Source organism: Alosa sapidissima, chromosome 23, assembly GCF_018492685.1.
Source record: "Alosa sapidissima isolate fAloSap1 chromosome 23, fAloSap1.pri, whole genome shotgun sequence".
NCBI lineage: Eukaryota > Metazoa > Chordata > Actinopteri > Clupeiformes > Clupeidae > Alosa > Alosa sapidissima.
In genome coordinates, this window is record NC_055979.1 from 11,893,283 (window position 1) to 11,915,782 (window position 22,500).

The 22,500-nt window shown below is 42.3% G+C and overlaps 1 protein-coding gene across 5 annotated transcripts in view; it reads right to left on the reverse strand.

The window, feature by feature from the left end:
* Window positions 1-22,500, reverse strand: part of LOC121698669 (low-density lipoprotein receptor-related protein 1B-like) — a 253,521-nt gene that overhangs the window by 230,161 nt on the left and 860 nt on the right. The window lies entirely within an intron of this gene.

Consider the following 22,500-nt stretch of genomic DNA (forward strand, 5'->3'; position numbering starts at 1 on the left):
CTGTATTGAGTCCTGATCTTCTGCTGTCTACAATAAATACAATTTAATGCACCTGGAACCACTTTTATGGATGTACTTGGATTTCGGAAGTGGATTACTTCACCGTATTCATATCATTTCACATAAATACATAACAGCCTGCCTGCATTACAGCCATCGCCCACGGTGGTCACGTTCTCTCTTCGCTTTTGAGTCAACCCGATTCAATTTCGCTCGACTGGGGCGTGATGGGTGAGAGGCACTGGAGAGTTTGTTAGGCAGGGTGTCAATGGAAGGCAAGCACAAACCAGCATTGATTGAGCAGAGACTTGAACCCACTGTCGCCCCAATTGATTCTATTCCTCTCAGAACCCTGGTCGGCAAACTATAAATAAAACACCCTTGGAACGCCTACTGACCTTGCTATGGATTGAACATTTTCAGGCCGTGTAACAGTGGTCTTGGCTGTGGCCAAACCAACACTTTGACCCAGTTATTCAATGAAGGTCTATCTGCTTTCCCCCCAGTTAGGGCCATTTGTCTAAATGTCATAATGCTCTGCTTGCAAAGATGTTGACAAGCCATGGCATAAACATCTAATTATGATTTATTGTTGAAAATGATGAATAAAAACACACAAACAAATGCTTACCAATCCATGAAAATAAAAATGTGTGTCCACAAATAAAAAATAGCTTATTTTGTTAATACATCAGCATTACATCCATTGTAAAATGATGAAGCTCTCTTAACTTGTTAAAAAGCTTCATTAACACGTCTCAGTCACAGAAATTAATTTGCAACGAGTAGAACTAAAAGTGCTCCAATCAGGTCACAACGCTGTACAAACCATTAATACGCCATCCAATAGTATATTGTTACATTGAATAAACAAAATAATCAACACAAATTGAATGCAATCAAATTTAGTCTTTTTTTCTGAGTATGGAAAATACAATTCAAATTGATTTGATTAAAATGAACTAATGTTTGCCACAGTCAACAACTCAAAGTTGTAATCACCGATCTTTGTTTATAGCTGTAATGGCCAACAATCGATACATTTAGTGGTAAAAAAACTCAATTACATACAAGAAAAAACATATTGCTTATACTTCTACAGCAACTTGTATGCATAACATACTTTAAAAACTTTGGCTTTCACTTTCTCCGTCAACTATGGCCTACAGTGCTCTACACCATGTAAGCAATGAACAGTACCATTTTCCAAAATCCTGTCTAGCAGTGACTTTAAACAGAAACCATTTTTATGAGTACAAGCTGCAGTAAATCAAACAACCTATGTCAGGCCATAAAAGCACTCCTGTCTTCTGGAAGATGGAAAAGTATTGGTATTTATGTTGTGCAAATAAGAAGCAGATTGTGCTTGTGCGGAATGTAAATATGTGACCTCATCCATCATGAAGGGAAAACTACCTGCATCCACCAGACTGAGGAGAGAGGCTTAAAGTCTACCAGTGTGAGGGTGGTGCGTCCTAAAATGTTTCCCATGGGAAAATAGTGTGTCTAATTTATCCCAGTAGCCCAGTCTTCACACTGCCCAATCTGACAGATTAACCACTGCTCAGAGAGACTTCCCCTTATCTGCAAGACATGCAGGTACCTACACACACACACATGCATGGACAGACACACACACACACACACAAACACACACACACACATGCATGGACACACATACACCCAAACACACACACACACACACACACACACACACACACACACACACCACACATATACACACAAAACACACACACATACACACATCACACACACACACACACACACACACACACTCATGCACACACGCACACACACAAACACACACACACATAAAATAGCTGCTTGAATCTTGCATTAGAGTTGCAAAGCTGACATGCTCGGCATTCGCGACGTATTGCATTTCACAACACACATTGCGGCAGAGCTTTCAGCAGCCCTGACGTTTCTGGCTTCGCTGTCTCTGCTGACCCTCCGCGATAGATGCCTCTTTACCAGTGGGAGGAGTGTGTCACCGCACTGCTGTTATTGATGCCGTCTTCTCAAAATAAGACTCTGTATGGATTCAGCTCTGTTTGATATCAGCTCCCAGCGCGCACTGTTGTTGAAAATGAGCCCACATGAATCAAACCCATGAAGTAAACGGGAGAAATCTCCAGATGCTTGGAAGGATGGTGTTTATACTCTCTTGAGTAAAAAGAATAATAATGATACGAACATACAGAGAAAAACTCACTATCTGACTCTATAACTCACTGTCCCAAAAAGCTTGTTTTTAAAAGACACAGTCCCATAGGAGTATCCCTAAGATGGACAAGTTATGGGAATGTAACATCTTCCTACTGACTACCACTGGTCTGAAAAGAAAAAAAACACACAGTGAGAGTCTGAGGGACACTGAAAACTGATGTTTTCTTTTAATCTGTTGAGAATGAGAAATGTTACAGTTAAACAGAGGCATGCTCGAAAGAGCCCTGACACTGGATACTAAAGGGGAAAATGGCAAATTCTGCTGACCTTTGTTGACATTGATATTTTGCCCACAAATAGTTGTCTCAGTGAATTCACCCAGAGCCTGATGTTGTAGAATAATATTTCAGAAACACTTTAGGGAGAGGAACTATAAAGAGCCATTGTAGTTACATTGTTACTAAACCATTCAGTTACATGTAACACCATGTGTCACTACACTCTTAAAAACAAATGTGTTGAAAATAACACAATTTGTGTTGTTTTTAACACATCTCTATGCCCAGATAGGAACAACACAGTTTGTGTTGTGTCTAACACATTGCTTTTGATATACTGTGTGCACTCTTGCAACAAATGTGTTGAAAATAACACCACTTGTTTTTGTTTTTTTAACACATCTCTATGTCCAGACCGTTTTAAGAGTGTATGTCATAGAAAATTGACACACTGTTCCAACACAGTCCTATGTCTAATTCAAACTTTAAATCTAGCCCTACTTCGCGAAGGTATAAAGGTGTCAACAAATGCCTTAGTTATTCAATGCATTACATTTACCTGTGAAGTTAGACTGTAAAAAGGTATAGTATGCAGCATGGCATGCATTTGGCTGAAGATCTTCCAGGGCTACTTGTGTGAAGATCACCTCATACTGTCCCATTTCTTAGCCCAGAGCAGTAGAAATTGCAACCATCATGATTAATGCATCTGTCTGTGCTATCTAAGTTTTAGACTGGCTGGTATGAAGCCCACTGTCCATCACTGCATCTCTGGAGCCCTCAGACTTGCCTGATCTTATGTGACACAGCCACTGGTCTGTTGATGCACTTAGACCATCAGAGCTGAGGTATGCTAAAACATTCCTGTTTTGCCATCAAACGCAGGAGCCCATAAGAGGCACTTAAAGCCCAAAAAGACAGATATCATGAAGGAACTAAAAGTCCCTTCACTGTCTGATGTAAGCGATGAGTCCATGATGCAATTTGAAACTGCTCAATATTTTAGCGCAACATAGATTTACTCTTCCATGGCTGATCTGTTGAGATGTGCCAATACACACTAGCATTTGCTAGCAACCAGGTTTTGAGGAAGTGAATCCCACTTGGTTTATAAGATATAAGTATAGCCTCAGCACTTGCATATGACCTCACCCCCACATCAGTTACTCCAAGGTTCTTCCTAACCACAGATAAGCAGAGCATACCAATTTTAATTGTTCACACACACACATACACACATGCGCACACACACACACACACAGGTGCGCACGCACATGCGCACCCACACACAAACACACACCCACACCCCCCCCCCCCCCCCCCCCACACACACACACACACACACACACACAGTCTTTGGCACACTACCCCTGACATACAGTATATCATCAGTACTGGGCTTGCATAAAGTGCTCCACATTTGAATCTACCCCTGCAAACCATGCTATCATTATGGTAATCACCACATAGACAGACGCACCAAATGCACTATCCAGTCACAGTAATGAGGGCCTGTTCAGATGGATTTGGTAGCGAATACTAATGCAAATGCAGCTTATCCCTCCATTTGCTGCAGCGCTCAAAACCCACAGATGACTGTACAGTCTGTCAAGGAAGGTGAATGGCTACCAAAGAAAACTGAAATGGAAACGGAGAGCCTGGTGTCAGGCACACGTGTTCTACTCAGGCGCTCAATAGTTCTTTAAACTTTTGTGACGACTTATTCTGCTGTTGTTTGGAGCTGGAGCAGTGAGTGTGGGTGTAGGGTATGGGTTTGTGGGAGGGTGTGTGTATGTGTGTGTGTGTGGGAGGGGGGGGGGGGGTTAGGGTGGGGGTGGCTTTTCACCCTCTTTTTCTCACAGAACAATGGCCGAGATATTAATCTTATTCATCCATTGAATGTGGGTTGCATTCCATAAGTCCTGTGTCAAAGAACTTGAATTCGCCCATTACCCCATTATGGCAAGCTATTTCCATTTGCAGCCTTGGCAAAATTAATCTTTCCATCCTGACTGCACTCAAACACACACACACACAAACACACACACACACACAAGTACACACACACACACACACACACACACACACACACACACACACACACACACACAGGGTAGCTGTAGTCTTCCTGTGTTTGCAATCGTGGCAAAGTTTGCATCTCCTCTGCTGCAAAACACCCAGCATACTCTCACTTCCACCCCACGGTCCAATTACAAATTCACACCATGGAAGGATGCAGATGTAAATGAATTTGCATCCATCAAAACCCCACCACTACCAAACCAGACACATGACATTTATCAAATTACAATCATATCAAACGCAATTGCGTTGTAAAATTGAGTTCAATGACTCTTAAACCTCAGTCATTACCCGGGTTGAGATCAAAAGCACGGACCTTGTGATGAACAGGCGTGTCTTATCTGACAGTGACAAAGTCTGACACACACATTCAGACATTCAACAACTTTCACTGTAACCAAATCTGACGAGATAAGCATTAAGATCCTTTCACTTAGCTGCCCCCATAAAAAAAGACGATATAGATTTAGCAGTGAAAGCAACTACCTCAGCACTCTCAGCAGCATTCGTTCACCTCTGTGAGCTCTCTGGCTCTGATTTAGCATCGGGGCGGATATTTCACGCTGAAACACCTCCTCAGCGTCCTCTAAAAAAACAACCCCCACCAGTTTCGCCTTTTCATTTGGCCGCCATCTCTCTCCATCCCCACCCTCCGCATCGACTTAAGCCCAAACGGTAACTAGGCGCTCCGCAGCGCCAGGGGAAATCACCACTGAGGAGGCCCTTTGCGGTGCAGTGAGAGAGGCCTAATCTCTACTAAAGAGCCCTCATTTGGACGCGTTTAAGACGTGCCGCTCCAGACTCCGGGCTCCAGCTCCCAGGACAACACAACTGAAAAGCATCTGCCCTCCTCATCGCCTCACTGATCTGTAAATGGATATATGTTTACTTCTTTTGGTATGACTACGCTTCTGTTTTCCAAAACAAGAGAGAAAACAACAGGATTAACAGACAGAGAGAAAGAATGCAAAACGGAGAGGTAGCAGGTGGAGGATAGATGAATAATTGAGAAAGAGATTTTTTTAAACTTTCTTCATACCGTCAAAGAGACAGAGAGGGAACAAGAGAGAGAGAGAGAGAGAGAGAGAGAGGGACAGCCAGTGAGGCCACAACCACCAACAATGTTGTATATTTGTTCTTATTATTAGAATTGTTGTCTTACTTTAATGTCTTCTATGTCTACTTTTATGTCCTCTTATATGTGAATTCCACAATTCTGTTAAGTATGTATTTATTTTCATTTTTTCCCTCTTTACCTCTTCTGTGTACATGTAATTGAGCTTTGGCAATAATGTTCATGCAACGTTCATGCCAATAAAGCTTTCTTGAATTGAATTGAATTGAATTGAAAAGGCGAGAGAGATGGAGGAGGTCAGGCATGATGCATATGTATATGATGATGTTGCGGTATAATGAAACAATGGACATGGCTTTAGCTTTGATAGAATCCAAACAGACCCTCTCTATGTCTCCCCAGTGATTCAATTTCACTAACCCCCTGGAAGAAAAGACAGATGCCATCAGCCATTTCAACAACATAGCCATAGTATAGATGGATAACACATGAAACGTGGTCAGATATATAAAGAACATGTTTGGAAACTTATAACAGACAAAGCTGTCTGTGTTGCTCTCTTCTGAGAAGATTGAATTTTTCCACAAGCTGGGCCTATTTTTATTAAATGAAACATAACATGAGAGTATTCACATAACACAGACACAGGTTTCCATCAAAGGCCTCGGCTGGCTGTTTGGAGACCTGCCAGTAAAGCGGTGTGATCTAGCTGTGCCGCCTGCAGTCGTGAGCCGGGTTTCCTCCCGGCGATGTGGCGGTCGCCCGCGGTGAATCCCGACGTCACAGGCTCCCCCCTCCAGTGCTTCCTGTGCCAGTGGCTGCGTGCATATTGCTCGCGGTGATGAAATCATTCCCTCGCTCACGAAATGGCGAAAGAAAAGGTAGACGGAGAGAAAAAAAGGAAAGAAAGGAAATGACAATGATCAGGAAATGTTAACGGAGAAAGAGAGGGGAGAGAGAGAAAGAGAGAGAGAGAGAGGGAGAGAGAGAGAGAGAGATGTGGAGGCTGGCGGGCACATAAAGCGGGCAGGCGGGTGGCATATGGGCCCACTGGCAGCAGGCAGGTATGCTGGCACAGGAAGTGACACATAGTCGTGGGGCAATGCGGAGCGGCGCAAGCTCTCAACGCAGAGTGGTGGCTGAGACTGTGCCTGTGTGTCTTTGAGGACCACAAAAAACAGTGAGAGACAGAGAGAGAGAGAGAGAGAGAAGGAAGGCAACGGAAGCTGGCCACCGACGCCAGCGCTGAAGATGAGGTCTCAGATGTGGCTCTCAGTTGCCGTGGCGGCACAGCTGACACACTAACCGCCTGCCAAATCCACCACTGCGCTTCATTTCATCCCTTTTTTAGTGACTGTTGTTGTTGACTTCCCTTAAGTTCTGTAGCAACACTCACTTCTGTGCCTTACCAGCATCCAGCTCCACGGCTGGATGGCCACACTTGCACATCATAAAGCCATAAGGTCCTACACAACACTCATCACAGAGTGACAGTACAGGGATAGAATCTACACACACTGATGTCCGTGCATTTACTAAATAGCTAGAGATCCAAATGTTCCTGTGATGTCGGATTGTATATATATATAAGTATATATACTCTTTTGATCCCGTGAGGGAAATTTGGTCTCTGCATTGATCCCAATCCGTGAATTAGTGAAACACACTCAGCACACAGTGAACACACAGTGAGGTGAAGCAAACACTAATCCCGGCGCAGTGAGCTGCCTGCAACAACAACGGTGCTCGGGGAGCAGTGAGGGGTTAGGTGCCTTGCTCAAGGGCACTTCAGCCATGCCTACTGGTCGGGGTTCGAACCGGCAACCCTCGGGTTACAAGTCTAAAGCGCTAACCAGTAGGCCACGGCTGAAGTGATCTGGCCTCGAGTGCCTTGGACAAAGCAGTCGAGAGGAGCTCAGAAGATTGTAGCCACTACAAAGAGGGACCGCAGGAGTTTCCTCTCCAAATAGCCCCAATAAGTACAGTAAGAGAGAGAGAGAGAGATAGAGAGAGAGAGAGAGAGAGAGGAGACACAGCAGTGTCCACAAGCCACAGGCCTGTGAATAGGCCTCAGAATAGATGCGGGAGACATTGAGGACAGAGGGTGTTTCAGGAGAGTCTGCTGCAGACCCCGCTTCAATCATCTCTAAAACAGGGTTTTCAGAGCAGGGATGGGATGACAAAGATGAAAGAGACAACACAACACATACACAGAGGCTGGCAAACACACACACACACACACACACACACACACACACACATACATACATACTCCAAAAAATCCATTGGGCAAAGAAAGCTGTTTTCCAGTTTTTCCTATTCAGTGTGATGTTTCCCCTTAAGACTTCCCAGGAGCAGATGGCTCCACAATATGAAGACGAAGCCATTAGTACCTCTTTCAGAGAGCCGAACGATGCACTCCCCTCTTCCTCTCTTTCTTTCTTTCTCTCTCTCTCTCTCTCTCTCTCTCTCTCTCTCTCTCTCTTTCTCTCTTTCTTTCTTTGTAAGCGGCACGCTCACCGGCTGCGGAGGGGTTTTGGGGCAGGACGGCGCCAGGACTGTCAGATGGCCACCCCTCTGTCTCTGCCACAGGCTTCATGGGGCTACAGAGCCTGCAGGTGGCCTCCCCGGCGTGCCAGCATATTGACTGCTCCCCATTTTCAGAGTCGCTCGCTCGCTGACGTTTGTGATGTGTCAGTGAGCGACTGGAGTGAGTGAGCGCTGGCGAGTCCCCCATTATAAAACGTACACTTCCAAATGAGATTGTGATGGATAGCCATAACTTTGAACTGTGGCATAAACAAGGAACAAACTAATGATGCAATCCAAATTTGAGATATAACAGAGAAAGTTACAGTACTCAGTTGAATCTCTATACAGACAGTAAGTGTGGGTAAGTAGTGGAGGTAAATAGAGACATTACTGTGATTTTACATTTTCTGTGTTAGTCACCCCACATGCCTTGAGAAGTTTATAAATATGATATATTACTTGATCTAATATTGCAATAACGATGTGCATTTGCGCATGTGAGTGTGCATGTGTGTGTGTGTGTGTGTGCGTATGTGCACTAGCACTGCGTGCCTGAAACATTAGGTCAAGGAGTATAAAAAATGAATTGCGAACAGCAGGGGCTAATGCAGCTCAGCTACTTAGGAGGGCAAAGCACTGAGTGATTGCATCAGCCTGATAATAACAGAGTCATGTGTTACTGAGAACGCCGCTTTCGTTCATTATCTAACAACACTAAATTAGGCTAATTAAGAATTTAAGGACAAATGGTCCCGCAAAATATGATACTGTCACTATTCCGCCCGAATTTTCAAACACCTCATTATTCCCCCCCGACTCTCAAAAATCTATATGGGTTGTGTTCAGATGGCACAGCGGTGACCCAGTGTGCATTATACAGCCACGCCGGCTAATAGCCGAGTCTCGGAGCCTTCACGTGGTAATGAATTGCGGCTTGATCTCCCTGACATAAGCATATCTCTCGGCACACTTAAAAACCTTTAAAAGGCTTAAATGGAAGCCGGGGTATGAATTCATGGCAAGCCCATGCCTGCTTTTTTTGTGACTTTACGGTGAGCGTTGCTTTATGGCCTGAGCAAATGGAAGAAGACTTTCGAAAAGAGCACTTATGAGGGAGAGGGAGCGAGGTGAAGGCGACGGGCATCGCTTTTGGAGAGAGCGCACAACGTTTTCTGTCTGGACACATCAGCTGAGTCTCAAGGCGAACAGGTGCAGCTGCTAGAGGACACCTTTGCTCTAAAATCAAGGGAACAAAAAAAATAGAAATAAATAAATCAAACAGCTCTGAATTAAAGGCTCGAAATAACACCATTTGTTTTGGTGTGGCCTCGGGCAAGGATAATGGCCTGTGTATTAAGCATGGTGGATTTATTCAAATACATAATGGCAGACCTCTAATGAGGTGATCTTTTTTAAATAACCCATTTTCAGCCATGGACAGTGATATCTCTTGACCCATCAGTGATGCCTCCAAGCGCCATATGATAATGCTACATGTCAATTTCCTGTGTGAGATCTGCCAGAGAAACAGGAAAAAAAAACATTCAAATTAAGATTAATTTAGCAACCTAAAGAGAGGCGACTCTCAGAAGATGGAGAGGAGAGGAGAGGAGGATGCTCATTGTTGAAGGATAGACCTTTGCATTCAGTGTTAGTACAATTCATGACTATGACTAATAATCAACATTTTATATTTTATATTTATATGATTTTGCCAGCTTCCTCGCTGAGGTGTCTATTAATATTTAAATTCAACTTGCATCCAATTATTCAAGGCAACACTACCCCCCCTCCCACACACACACACACACACACACACGCACGCACACACACACATACACACACACACACACACACACACACACACACAAAATGTCCCTGACATGGCTCTTCCATCTATTCCAGAGTCAATGAGTGAAGAAGCAGAATGTGTGTCTTCCCAATAGCATGCAAACACCTCATACGCTGATCAAAACCATTCACATCCTGTCTCTCTTATTATTACTGTCAATGAGTGAAGAAGCATGGTCAATGCAGATGTGTGTCTTCCCAATAGCATGCAAACACCTCATAAACTGATCAAAACTATTCACATCCCGTCTCTCTTTGGGCTTTTAGATTTCCAGATGGATTTTCAGCAATCAGTCAACATACAGTAAGCTAATGGCAAAGCAAAATCAATTTCCATTGATGTTTTTTTTACATGCCTGTGAATAATCATAACTAAAAAGACTCATTTACAGAGGTTTTAATTTACAATAATTCAGTACATCAGCGGTAATGTTCATACTTCCTTCTCAACCTTTCACGGATAGTCAGGATTTAGGAAAGAGCGGAAAGTGAGGAGATCAAAGTCTCACTCATACTGTCTATACCACATGCCCATGCATTAATGGAGAATGACAGAATTCAGTCAAATGGGTAGTGGACAAAATAAAACAAACAAACAGAATAAATCAGGTCCCCACTGAACACACACAAGGGAGTAAGTCAAGAGCCAAGTGTGTGATCTGAGTGAGTGACAGTGGCTGCTGAGGTTAAACTTTAATCACAGGGACACCTGCTGTTAAGTGTCACACTCGTCACAGACTTTTTTCACTTGCCAACAAAATCCTATCACCAATGTATATGAAAGCACCACCTTTTAATGGTAAATAATTCTAATAATTCTAAGTAAATAATATAAGGTAAATACTTGAGGACAGTATTTGCTTGTGAGTAAGTATTCTGACACTCACTGAACATGCATGCAACGCAAAGAAATTATCATTAAAAGATCAAATGCAAAAAAATGAACCGCCGCTGATTAATTTTAGAATCGCTATACAAAGAAAGAGGGAATAAGCAATGCCTAGAGTGGACGGCAGAACAGTGGCATATCAGTGGCTTGTAGCACTCTATAGCCAAATTATTCAGAGCCAGATGTCTGGTAGTCAACAGCACCTCAGTCATGCCAAGAGCAGTCGCACTCTCCATCGACCTGCTCTTTGTGTAAAAGCTTCTATCCAATTCAACACACAGAAGGATGCTTTTATGTGTGGAGTCACAGGGAAGCTAGGGAAGAGACATGTGCTGGCGTGGATGAGGTGATGCTATTCTAAAGCTGCAAATAGATGCCCACTGAGTCGTCGGGTCATTTTTCTGCTACAGCATTTGAACCTTCACCTCGGTGGTATAACACACATTAAGTCCAGGTCTATCTATCAGTTGAAGTTTGAACCCTGATGCGCATTGCACCAATACTGTTGCTGTGACCACAGGAATGACTCCATCCAGCTGTACAAAAGTATCTCCAGTTCCAATCGCATGAAGTTACATCACAAACTAAGGTTACAAAAGGCTTTTTTTTTCAAAGTGCTCTAAGGCAACCAAACTCTTGCGCCTCAGGTGCAAGCCTTGGGCAACATACAGTATACAGTTACTTGTCAAGTGTTTTGCCTCGTTCTCCCTTTCCCGTTTACATCAGCTTCTGTCTTTAAAAGATGGCCCATTTAAAGCTGGCACCAAGCAATTGTGCAGATGTCACCACCGCCCATGAACATTATTATGATGCTGTGATGATTTATTATCATCTGACAGCAGAACAAAGTGACCCACTTGGAAAAGAATTAGAAATCGGGACAAAATGAGGAGGCAATGGCAACAACGACAGCAACGGACGGCCACCGTCCTTTTTAATTATCCCCGCAGTACAAATCGTCGGCAAGGTAGGCGCCTGAAGCAATGTCAATTCAATCATAACAGGAAGCGGGAGCACAAACAGGGAAAAAAAACGTGCAGTTCAGAGCACCTCCAAATGTCTCGTGGGTCACGTGTTCTCAGCTGTTCAATCCAACTCATTGCTTCAGCACCACGGACAGCAATGCTCATCTCATGCTGTGTTAACCTATGGCATAATGAACTGAGGAGATTCTTTGGAACGCCATTCCGACATGCAAAGTGAATTCTAAATTCTATCATTGGGGCTATCCCTTTTGCATTGCATCTTCACTAACAAAGGAACAAATAAGAAATAACAAAATATAGCGATACAATTTATTTTGCTTAAAATGTGTGAATGTTAATGATATATCCTGAAAAGCCTGTGAAGTCTGCATCTTGATTTAATAGGAATACGGTGCACTGTAATGATATAATTTGGACCAACAAATTATAGTACAGATTACATAGGGTATAAATACAGACAGACTGTTACAGTAATGTATTTTATTTTTTACTTGAGTGGATTATATATTCAATTCCATAACATTGCAACACAAAAGAGAGTGTTGGTCTATACTCTAAACCACACACTATGAACACTAAGAAGTCAGCTGACTATTGTTTTATCATTTTAATACATATGAATCATGATGGGTGAGATGTGTACACAAAAAGGAAAATGTACACATAGACTGTGAAGGACTGGCCAGGTTAAGCACACAGTGCAGAGACCACACTCTTGTGAGTGTCTCCAAGAGTCTGAGGGTGCCATTGACATTCTGTCGCTGAGAGGAGAAAATTGCAGTGCGGCAGCATTTTGTTCTGGGTTTTGCCTGCTGTTCTGCGCAAAGTGTTGCCAATGTGCCATTAGGAAGGCTGGGAGAAGCATCTCCTTCTGATAGCATTAGACAGTTGGCTTCCCCCTCCACAGACTCTCACTCCTTACCAGGCTCCTCTATTCTAATGCATCCTGACATCTTTTTTTTCCAGATTGCTCATAGATATGACAGTCTCTATTGATCAGCTTCTCTAAAGAGTGCGGTGGCGAAAATCCATAATTCATTAGTTTGCACATAGCAAGCAGATTATGATATTATCTCCAATACCTGGTACATGCACCAAGAACATCTTGCGATGTTTATAAATGTAGAAATTGGCAGAATTTCATAGATCCTATCCACTACAAAGTTCAGTGGCACTATGACAATAAACGCCTGGAATTAAATCCACGGCAGTGGGGGGAAAAAAACAGATGTACTGCCAATGATTTGTCTTCTTCGTTCCTTTTAAGTTAGACCTGTCTAAAAATCAGCCCAGTAAAATGGAGAGGAAACAGCACATAAAGTAAAAGTGATGACAGCATATGCAGCCAACACTGAAATGCAATATCACACCGAGGCACAAAGTCATTTCAAGGAGTTTTGAACAGCAAAAACATCAGGTGTCTCCATCTCCATTAATTATGGATTTGGGCACTTGAGTGTGTGTGCGGTAGCTCCTAGCCGAGTGCTTGTCCCTTTTAGAAGGACTGACAGTGAAATATGAAATGCCTTTTGTTTACGTACTTCCCTCGGGCTTCAGGTTTTTTGAGCCAAAGACAAAGGATTGTTATTTCAGTAAAATCGTTATATCTCTCTTGGACAAATAGTTCATTTATTTTTAGTAAACCTCATGCAGGGAAAAGACATGAAATTATATGTAAAGTAAGGAAAGGAACACATTGTTCATATCATATTCTTTTGTTGTTTTCAGTCATAAAAACTCTCAAATCAATTGTTACATGTTGCCTAGACAATTATTTAGCCTGGTTAATCCATAACACCTCGTTACTGATTGTTTGTAGATGGAGGAGATACACAGGATTAAAGCGATAGCATCTATCTCTCCGTCCGAGACCTCACTGAAGGACTACTTACAGCTCCAGAATTATTCAATTGACGGATTACGGCCAGGTACCATAAGCCGATTTTCCCCATGTAAGTACTTAGCCTGTAGATTATCACATATAAAGACACAAGAATATATGCAGACACAGATACAGCTACAGAACCGTCTTATAATATAAGTAAGTATAGTAAGAACTGAACTTATATTCTTATAATATATTTGTATACTACTGTATATATTACCTAAGTGCAAATGCTCAGTCTGATTTCAGTTCAGCCAAGCGCGAACACAGGAAGCTGGGGGGAGATTCCAGATCCTCATATCTCTGTCCCCCACACAGCAGTCATCAATTAGCAATTTCTCCAAAATATCTCCTGATCCTTCTGTGACAAAAACCACCTGGGCGGGGCAGAAAATGCTTCCCTGTGAGGTTGGCGGCCAGCATAATGCACCGTGGACACTCCGGATAATGTATTCCCACTGACAGGAAGTCATCCCTCTACATCAGGAGCTTAATAGTTGTCACTGTTTCCTGGGATAAGGTCACCCTCTCAGATCTGACTCGACAAGCATGGCGGAGCCACTTGTCCACTCCTAAAATGCACATTTGCAGTGAAATGCCAAGCGCCTAAGTCAAGTCAATTCAGCAACCTCTCAAGTGCCCATAACCCTGAGTGTGCGGGAGGATACAATGATGTGGCATTTGCGTTCATCTCATAAGGCCCTGCCCTGAGGTCTCAATTTGCAGAAACATTCCCTCTCCAAGCAGGAAAAAACACACGCTTCCAAAAGGCATGAATGGAAAATGAATGAATGAATGAATGAATGAATGAAAGAAGGAAAGAAAGAAGTCAGGAAGCAATGATTGAATGGATGACTGAATGCACGACACATGGATGTAGTTATCAATTAGTCAATAATTCCATGATATGATCTAGGCTTATTGCAATTTGACACTCTGACATTTAAGATTTGAATACAGGGCTGCGAGGAGTATCCGCAACAGCATTTTACATTCATCAGACTCCTGGAGTCATTTGTAGGTTGCAGGGTTGTTCAGTTGCTGCATTTGTTTCTGGTGATTTTGTGGATTCTCTGCTATTAATTTTGCACATACACGTACATCATGTTATGGAAAAGCTATATCATACAGAAAGTATAACTAATGCCCAAGATGTTTTGCTGGCAGCATCATCAGAGCTAGATTGTTTGGGCAAACATACTGTACAGTATGTAGCTGGTTTTGATAGGCTGCGGATACAATTTTTCTACATTTTCTTAATAGACCCCCAGAGGTACATGAACAAAAATTGAAAAGTAAATAAAATAATTAATTAATGTATTAATTAACTAATTAATTAATCAATCAATTAATTAATTAATTAATTAATAACCTCCAAGCTGCATACTTACTTTTAAAATGTCCAGAAAATGGAAAGACAAAACAAGGTGCTCAGAATGCAGCACAACATTAAGAGTTACAGCAATACAGTCTTTCCTCATGTCTTGAGCATTCATTCATTGTTGTGTATTTATGAATGTTACATTTTCATAACAAAAACAGCAGCATAACGTGTTTAATTATTTGCACATGTTGTTCTCAACTGTGCTTGGAATGTGTCTCACAAATGCTTTAGCTGTGAAAATGGACGTATGAACATGAACGCAAGTATTCACAGACAGATGATGCAAGCGGAGCTGACCACTGACTTAATAAGGCCTGAACCTGGTGCAACTCTGTTTTCGCAGATACACTGCCTTCTAAACATACTTAAAAGGAGCTATGTTTTTTTTCTGGTTTAAAACATCTTAAAATTATGTTGCTATGAGAAATAGCAACATAATGTGAATAAACAACCGTTTTGATACAATGTCAAAAACATCAATGCTCTATGTTGTCCAGATATCCACTCAAATTATCGTACAAACCAGAGAGCACTGTTTTAGTTATCTTGTAATGCCACTTTGTATCATGTGTGGCTGGCTGCTGTATTAAATACAATGCAAGTCACTATCGCGTGGCTGCGTTCTAGACAACTCAAGGCTTACAGAATTCCACATAACTCATTTCAAAAAAAGAAGGAAAAAAAAAGAACAAACATGTTCCAAACAAGACCAGGGAGGCCGCAAAAAATTCCCGATCATTCCCAGTGGTCCCTAGACCTCTCTACCTGCTCTTCCTCACCTAGTCCCTCCACGCTACTTGTCTTTTCCCGTCTGAAGGGAAATGTCTACTAAATAACAGTGGCAGCATGAACATATCCCTGGGGTAATCCTTCTCACGAGGACTACTGTCACTGTGAGTTTGAGAGAGCACCCTGCTGAAGCCGGGGAACAACCAGAGAGGAAACTCCTGAGTCTGACAGTGAGTGTGATTTCATCAGCGGAGAAGATGCCAGTTACAAAACATCACCTCTGGGGAGCACTGGGTTCAACCTGCAAAATGATTCCACTAGACCGAACACAGCAATGGGTATGGAGAATTCTTCTGCCCAAACACACAGCTCGCTTTGTGAGATCCAGGTCCTCACCCACGCACACACAAGATTTCCTAATACAGTGCACCCTCTGGTCATAAAGACAGGTCAACTCAAGTAGCACCTGCTGTTTGAAAAGCATGTGGACCAACTCAAATAACCGGCCCTGTTTGGAGGCACCAAGCTCATGTCCATCAACTCCAAACAAACAAAAGACCTATTCTCTCTCACATGTTGAACTTCCTTTCTGGGTTAAGCAGCCAAGAGGGGGGAAGATGGCTGCTTGTTGAGGGCATCTAATGAGCAGGTGAGCGAATAATTTCATTTTTCAGGTCCACGCGGGCCTCATGCTAATTAACTAACTCACACAAAGCCATTGTGTGATCAAAGCAGAGGCACATAGAAGCAACACTTCACTAATTAATCATCGTTCCTCTGTGTTTGCGTGAGTATGTGTGTGTGTGTGTGTTTGCGTGAGTATGTGTGTGTGTGTGTGTGTGTGTGTGTGTGTGTGTGTGTGTGTGTGTGTGTGTGTGTGTGTGTGTGTATGTCACCAAAGGAGAATTGCATAATTTTTGCATTTATGTATGCTCTAAATTGCTGCAGTGACCTATAGCAAAGAGAGTCAATAACATTTTTATCGCCTGCTGAGATCCCTTAGTTAGTAGTCTATACATCACGATTTTTATTGGACATGGCCAGTTGCACATTAGAAAACTTCATATATGCGGTACTGGCCCCGTGCACAACACTGAAATGTCTCTCAGTTAAGGAAACACTAACAAATTAGATGACTGTGTTACAGGACACAAAATAAAAAAAAAAACTCTCTGCAGCTTTTATCTAACATTTCTCATATCAGCATATTACCTATTTATAAAAATAAATACAAGTTCATATACAGATACAGATACAGATACACACACACACACACACACACACACACACACACACACAAATAAATGCACATATATTCAAACCAAACACAAACAAGTCCATGTCCAAGTTGATTGAGTAATAAGTGTCACATCATTTCAATTACACTCAGATGAATTGACCATGCACGACAGGTTACAACCACTAATGAGCCCACGCGACTCAAAAGCAGAGGTCGGTAAAACTGGGCCAACGACACAGGCACGTGTGGCGGCCGGGCAGAGACAGCAAATGTTCCGTTGGTCATTCACTCTGCCCTGCTGCTCTCTGTCCATTCGAGCGTTCCGCCACATTCCGCCACGTTCCGTCACGCGTCTCAGGTGTGGCCTCCTCCAGAGAGAAGCGCAGCATATGGAGGACTCATACTGCTGATGGCCGCTGGTTTCATACCCCAAAACATTCTCTGCTAATATTTGCCCGGTGTGAGCATATGGAGTGTGTGGACTCTGTTATTCTGTGTGTGTGTGTTACTACATGTTCAGAGCTGTCTATGCCTGCATAGGTACTATGTGTATGAGCATGTGTTTATGTGTGTGTGTGTGTGTGTGTGTGTGTGTGTGTGTGTGTGTGTGTGTGTGTGTGTGTGTGTGTGCACGCGTGCGTGTGTGTGTGAGCATGTGTGTGTGTGTGTGTGTGTGTGTGTGTATGTGTGAGCATGTGTGTGTGTGTGTGTGAGAGAGAGAGAGAGAGAGAGAGAGCATGTGTGAGGTGAGTGTGTGTGGTTAGGGGTGGGGAAGTAGTGGTGAGTGTGTGTGGTTAGGGGAGTGGGATAATGTTTATGAAGATTTGCCACCTCTTGAGCCCTGTTATGTTCGTTTTTTTCTGTGTAGGGATTCACTGCATGCTGTATGACAGTCATGGGGAATAACATACACACACGCACACAGACACACACACACACACACACACACACACACACACACACACACACAAACACACACACAGGGTAACCATCCAACCATAGGACACTCTGTCCATCTAACAGCATGGCATAAGGTAGAGACCACATTGCTACACAACTCTGTGAGTTCCTGGCCAAAATACTTCAACCATAGGAAGCCAGTCATCCTGAAAACACGAAATCCTGAAAATATCCTGAAAATAAGAAATCGCTCTGGCATCTAATCACTTTGTTAAAAGGAAAACACTGTTAACCTGGTATCTAAGACCAAGCTGTGAGAATGAGGGGAATTCATGACAGCGAACCTTAGTGAGGCAAGTGAAGCACAGCAGTTTTCAAAATAATAAGCTCTCCTCTAACAGAACACCTGTGTGTGTGTGTGTGTGTGTGTGTGTGTGTGTGTGTGTGTGTGTGTGTGTGAGAGAGAGACTTGCTTCAGAGATGCTTCAAACTGTTGGGGGAGGGGGGTTAAGCAAATATCAGTCCATTAGCTATCTGGGGGAAATGTCTGAGACGTATATTACGAAGTGAGATTAAAAAGTGTCTTTCCACAAATTCCCACACTATTCTATCAGACGCAGGCCAGCTTTCTGCTGTTCATTAGAAAATAGGAGGAACGTTTTCTGGGCTCTGGACACCAGATGCACAGTTCGGTGAGTCCGGTATCTTGGCAGCGCCATGCCTGCCCAGTCTGAGTGCTACTCAGCAGCCTCTCAGGCCTCCTTACTCTTTCAAAATGTCAACCTGTCAATCAAGCGCAGGCCAGGGGCCATGTTTGCCGTGCAAGACTGGTGTGGTGACAAGCTTCTCCGCTCACTCACGCTCCCACCGACCAAAGACTGTCCTTGCAAAAGTACATTTTTTTTATTGTGTCTTCAACTAGATATTTAAGACTTGTGACCATAATAGATGGAACTTCATCTCTTATCTATGATCATTGTAGTTTCAAGAAGTATTTCTTTACAGTAAGTCATCTTATGATGCTTGCTTAGCTGAATTAATCAGTGGCAGGTACACTTAGTACAGATATTTTTAAACAATTATATATTTGCCTATGGATGTTAAAACAGACAAGAGGGTACTTTCTTCCAAGAAACTGTGGCTTTATTGCATTAGATAACATTGAATGTGTGAAGGCTACTTGCAGTTTTTTTTAAGGCTCATTGCAATATGGGATGAATGTGCAGAGGTATTTGTAAGTTTCTGGTTGGATGTTAGGTGTTCCATAAGGATGTTGTTAATAGGCAAGATGCAAGTCAAAAAGAAAGATGCATATAGATGTACACCATCATAAAAATGCAATATCAAAACAATAGGTATATACTACATAAAATACTAAAGCTTGACTGGGAAATGTGGAAAATACTGGGAAGGGTAGAAAATCTTTATCATTACATTTTTCATCCCAAGTGTAAATGAGCCAATGCTCAGAGTTGATCTACTGTATATCACCTCAGGTGTTGTGCACCAATGGCTGTTGATTATCAATGAAAAGTAAGTATTTGTCTCTCTCTCCCATACCACTTGAGATCATCATGTGGAACACACACACACACACACACAAGCGCACGCGCACGCGCACACACACACCATCAGATGTCAGATATCAGATATCAGACCAGAAATTTACTAGCCGGGTGCGAACATGTATCTCTTTATAAGCCGTCCAGTCAATACACGTCACTGGCATGCTATGTTTACAGGGGACCTGTGAGTAGCACCTTGGGGCTTGGATTCATTTCACATGATCACAGACACAGGGATGAAACAGGCTTTGCCTTCCATACACACCTCTCCATGTACTTGACATAAATGGAAAACAGAGGGAAACACTGTTATTTAATTTCTCCATAAAAAGAGACACGATGCCAGAAGCCAAGCACACACAGTCACTCGGGGATTAAAAAACCAGAGGCACTGCAGAGAGGAACTGTGAAATATCACAATAATGAATGCATACCCAGAGTCGGTTGAAAGTAGAATAAATGGGAGGATCTACACAGGCAGGTCTACCTGAGAGATATTTATCACTGTGTATCTCACAGCGCTGTGTCCCAGACGGTAATAATACATTTTAGACCGTTTCCCCTTGATACATCAAACTACTTTGTGACCCACACAGTGACTGAGTCCTGAGGAAATGCCTTATTTCCTCAACATTTGAAAGCTCTTTTAAGATCACCATGAGAGATGTTGAACCAAAGGAAAAATTTGGAAAAATGAATAATTCTAGCTGTAAAGTTACAGCGAAACAATCCTTTGACATCTTACTTTAGGACAGCTCGGTTGGGTAGTTTAGATAAGCCAAACGGATGATGATGACTGTGAGAGAACACATGCAACAAAGAGGTAAACAAAATCCCATTCAATCACCACGAGGAACATGACAATAAATACAACACTATCCTTTGGATCCCTTTCTGTGCACTGCATCGGTGCACAGTTAAATTTAATGTTCGTTATTCATAGACAGATCACTGAAGGCACTGATTAACGAGGAATCTTATTAATTTAAAGTCAGAATTACTGTATGGCCCTTCATGACAAGAGGGTAGTCTGGGAATGATTATTTAAATAAAAATGGTGCATTGCAAAAACTAGAGAGGTGACACAAATGTGATACAGACAAAGGTGGCTTTCCTGCTGTAACCTATCATTGCTTGATCAAATTTGCCTTTGTGGCTTTCGGCAATGTTATTTGGTCGTTGACAATTCAATTTAATTGTTTAGAGATGTGCAACACAGTGAAGATACTTATTGTTCCATAAAGTGGCGAGATGCACGCCATTAAGCACCTACTGCTCACTGCTTACAGAATGTCATGTCAGAAGTACTGCATTTGGACCTCCACCTCCCTCATGTGGCCTTTGACCAGCGATCAATAAGGATGTCATACACTAAAAGAACTGCTCTCAAGAAAAGCTTGACATAAGTAGACCATAGCTGACCTTGGAACTGAGCATTCACAATGTCAGCAACAGCTTATCTTTGTATGTGCAATGTACTGTACATATACAATGAGGTACAAGTTTCCGCACATACCTGTAACAGAAGGCATTCAAGTTGTGCATTCAGAACCTTCCTCCAGAAGTCCCAGGTAGCCGAAGGAGCCCCAGGGATAAGGTTAGTACTTTTTTTTCTCACTACTTTGTACAGTTACATGTACATATCATCAAACTGTATTCAATTTGTGTCATCAGGCATCTTCTGCACTTGTGTTGCTGTGCGTCAACAACCCCTCAGGGACACATAGCTTTCACTGCCTCACTCTGTAGGGTCATAGGCTACTTAACAAGTTGCTTGTGCTTCTAACAGAGGCCATACGTGCTGAAATGCCAACAAATGACTCATGTCCTCACAGATTTGATCATCTTGACGCAAACTATCATTATTATAATTTTCCTTCCAAATCGTAGCACAAGCCAGAAATGGAAAGCAAGCCAGCAGCCTATGTTTCCACCGTGGTCTATTGACTAAATGTTGCTGGAACAGAGCAATTTTTCCATGGCAAGGTCTTCACAAATACACAGACGTGCAACATAGCCTACCATTTGAAATCCATGACTTTGGATGTATGTACTTGACAAATGTGATGATAAATGTCATCTGACAACACCATTCAGTACTGTTTATCACCACATTCTGCTGGCTATGGGATACTTTCCGTTAAAGCATAACACAATATAATATCACTAAAGCTGCTGTATTCAATCGTCAAACTGTCAAAGTGCAGTGAGTTACAGCCACAAATTAATAATTGAAAAAGATGCAAGTAGCTTTCGAGATTTCATTACTAGTTAATTACACTATAGAATAAAATTAATGCTGATTGCAAAGCTCAGAGGAGTCAATTCAATCATTTATTTCCGTGAAAGTTTTCAGAATGTAAAGGCAGTGCTGCCTGAGTGTAGGTTATTGCAAATAATTATTCTTTATTTATCTAAATCTTAATATGCTACATTTCCAAAGCATACGTCACGTCCAATTAATTATCGGCAGTAAGACACGGTCTGTTCTTTGTACTGGCCAATGAAATTAGGGACAGTGACCAGGCAAGAAAGAAAAAAAACGTAGCGTAGTACTACAGTGACCACTAATGGGATTACAAATTGCTAAATGATGGCGCTTTCGTCTCGCTGCGCCGGTGGCATAATATGCCTAGGAGCCCAAACAAGCAATCAGTAGACTGCACATTGGCCTACCATGAGTTCGGTACAGGAAGACTACTGGTAATATATCAGCTTATTTTGCGCAAATACCATTTGTAAATCATTTAAAATAAATTATTCCAATAACATGCAACGTCGTATGATATTTGCCTTCATATTTGAGAATTAGTTCTCTGACTATATGTGCATTTCAGATAATACAAATGTAAAAAAAAAGACTAGTCTGAACAGGCTACAGTTGCGCGAATTTATCTTAAATTGCAGTGGGGAG